The sequence below is a fragment of the Octodon degus genome, unplaced genomic scaffold, assembly GCF_000260255.1.
Source record: "Octodon degus isolate 3935 unplaced genomic scaffold, OctDeg1.0 scaffold00027, whole genome shotgun sequence".
Classification (NCBI taxonomy): domain Eukaryota; kingdom Metazoa; phylum Chordata; class Mammalia; order Rodentia; family Octodontidae; genus Octodon; species Octodon degus.
In genome coordinates, this window is record NW_004524603.1 from 10,116,572 (window position 1) to 10,119,765 (window position 3,194).

The 3,194-nt window shown below is 37.5% G+C and overlaps 1 pseudogene; it reads left to right on the forward strand.

The window, feature by feature from the left end:
• The first annotated feature begins 1,096 nt into the window (after nucleotides 1-1,096).
• Nucleotides 1,097-1,848, forward strand: LOC105741886 (annotated as a pseudogene).
• Nucleotides 1,849-3,194: the final 1,346 nt, after the last annotated feature.

Consider the following 3,194-nt stretch of genomic DNA (forward strand, 5'->3'; position numbering starts at 1 on the left):
GAAAGAATTAAGTTTGCAAACCAAGGTATCATTGTATATTTGGTTGCTAATTTTCTCAGTGCTTAGGCACCTGGAAGTGGAAGTAGAGAAGGAATTTTGGATAAAAGGGAGAATTAATGTATAATTTATGCTCAATACTGAGTGCAATAGAAGCTCTAAGCTCTAGGGCCTATCTGACATGTTTATAAAGGTCTACAGCTAATGTCAGAGGTGGAGAGATAGCTCAGTGGAATAAGTGTTTGCCTGGAAAGTGCAAGGTCATGGGTTCAATAACTGGCACCGAAAAAAAAAAAATCACTCATACAGGTAATGTCAATGCATATCCAGAGTTGAGAAACACTTACCTGGGCCAGAAGTTCCTGAATCTAGCATATGAACACTGGTCCTTGGAGACATTTCAAAAGGATACAATTTAAGACCCAGCTCAAGCAATTTCTTTATAGATAATTAAATATAAATATTTATTTAGAGAAATGACATTCAAAGGCCTTCAATGATTCAAACACTAAATCACACCACATGCACTACTGTCTTTGGCTGTTTCTGACTATATAACATTGGCATGGGAACTATGTAAGTAATGAACATGTGTGATGTGCTAAGTGAAGCTTCTACTCTCTGTAAGTGTCAACTTTCCCTTACAAGAGCCAGTGATTCTTATTGCTTACCCTGCAGTCTGCCAAGAGATATTCTGTGCAGATGTAAACCCATGTATCAATTCTATTCACACCAATAGAGTGAGATATATACGCTGTTCTGTAACTTGATGCTTTTACTTAAAGATCACTCATATATGGGAAAATACTTCCTATTTATGAAAAGTTTTTTCTCTTATGTTTATGCATTTTAGTTTTTTAAGTACTATAAGTAGATGGTGATATCATTTAAAAATCATATCATTGCTAGGTGTGGCAGTCCATGCCTATAATCCCAGCACTAAGGAAGTTGAAGCTCGAGGACCATTGCAACTTTAAGGGCAGCATGGGCAACAAAGTGAGCTCAAGGTCTGTTTAAAATGCATAGCTATTAATTAAATTTTGCACTGTGGGAGAGACTTGTTCCAAGCCAGGAAGCCTGTTATTGTTTGTTATTGTTTATGTTAGAAACAAAGTATGGGTCCATTGAAGATGGCAATTTGGAAGAAAAGAAAGAGGAAATACAGCTTAATAAGAGAAAAAGACAAAGAAATGTGGACAAAGATCCTGTGAAGGAAGATGTAGAAAAAATTAAGCGGCAAGGCCGCCCTCTAGCCAAGAAACTGTCACCAAATCTCCCCAAACTGACAAAACAAATGAACGCCGTCATTGATACTGTGATCCGCTACAAAGATAGTTCAGGGCAGCAGCTCAGTGAAGTCTTCATTCAGTTACTTCCAGGAAAGAGTTACCAGGATACTATGAATTAATTAAGAAGCCAGTGGATTTCAGAAAGATAAAGGAAACAACTTGCAATCATAAGTACCAGAGCCTGGGGGACCTGGAGAAAGATGACATGCTTTTGTGTCACAATGCTCAGACGATCAACTTGGAGGGATCCCAGATCTACGAAGACTCCATTGTCTTACAGTCGGTGTTTTTAGCAAGAGTGTGCGGCAGAAAATTGCTGAAGAGGAAGAAAGTGAGGAGGAAAGCAATGAAGAAGAGGAAGAAGAAGAGGAGTGTGAGTCTGAAGTAGACTCTTAAGGTAAAAATCAAGCTCAATAAGAGAGATGAGAAAGGCTGGAACAAAGGACAACGCAAGAAAAGGCCAAATCAAGGAAAAGTACAGCTAGTGCTCAGCAATTTTGACAGCGACGAAGAGCAGGATGAAAGTGACCAGTCAAAAGCAAGTGGCACTGATGACAAGTGATCCCCGTGGAACTGAACATTTTTCCTCCTCTCTCCCATTTCTACCCAGTGGCTCCACGTGTCCTGTGGGCACTGGGATCTTTCTGTGTCCTCCTCCTCATCTTATAAACTAGCTTTAGAATAATGCCAGACAAACACACAATATCATGGTATAAAACACACAAAGTTTGTAACATATTGTGACCAAATGGGCCTCAAAGACTCAAAGATGAAAACAAATGAAAGCTTTTGATGGAAAATGTGGGTGGATAGTATATTTCTGTTGGTGTGTCCAGTTTGGTAAAAGTTTGTGCCTGGTTTTGTCACCTGTTTGGATAAGATTTTTGTCTTTTGCAGCACTGGTAACCGGGAGAAACCACTAAAAGCCACTGGTTATCTTATTTTTTATCAGGCAATTTTCAAGACTTTTATTTGTTTGGTATTACATATTTTACACTGTGGTACCTATAAGCACCTTTAATAGGTAATAAATGCACAGTAGTTAGATCTCGCCAAATATATGTTTTTCCACTTTATGCTCTATGATCTGAAAAATGCTTTTCAAATTGTATAAGATTTATCTCTACTGTAAACATCGCTTACTTTTTTTGCTCTTGATTTTAAAAAAATTTTGTTGAAAATGCTATTGAATATTGCAATCTATATAGTGCACAGTATGGCTTCTTTTGCCCACCTGATTTCCTATGTCACCCATGTGTATTGTTTTCATCTCCCTAAAGTGTACTTAATCTTTGCTTTCTTTGCACCATGTCTTTGGTTATAAGTCCTAAGCCTGAGGCAAATAAAATTCCAGTAATTTCTAAGAATGTGGTGTTGATGCTTTCCTAATAAACATAATTTTGCTCCACTAAAAATAAATAAATAAATAAATAAATAAATAAGGGGCCAGGGAGATGTCTCAGTAGAATAAGTGCTTCCTTGGCAAGCACAAAGGCCTGAGTTCAATCCCTGGTTCTACCAAAAATAAACAAACAAACAAACAAACTGCATAGCTAGGCCTTGTTTCAAAAAGACAAAAAAAAAAAAATCATATCATTAGAAGACAAAAGAAAACATAGTGAATAAAAGAATACTAGGAATTATTTTATATATAATCCTGAAAGGGTAATACAAGTGTATTATAAGACAGCAGCTATCTTTCAAATCAAATTTTTAAAACAGATTTTTAATAGGATGTTGCAAGAGGTCTACATAGTAAGTTCAAGGCCAACTTGAACTATATAGCAGGATCCTGCCTTAAAAAAAAAAAAGTGCCAGCCAGATAGCTCAGTGGATTAAAGCACCTGCATAGGCAGAGTGTAGAGGCCTGGGTTTGATCGTCAGCGTGCAGTGCTGGCCCCGCCCCCG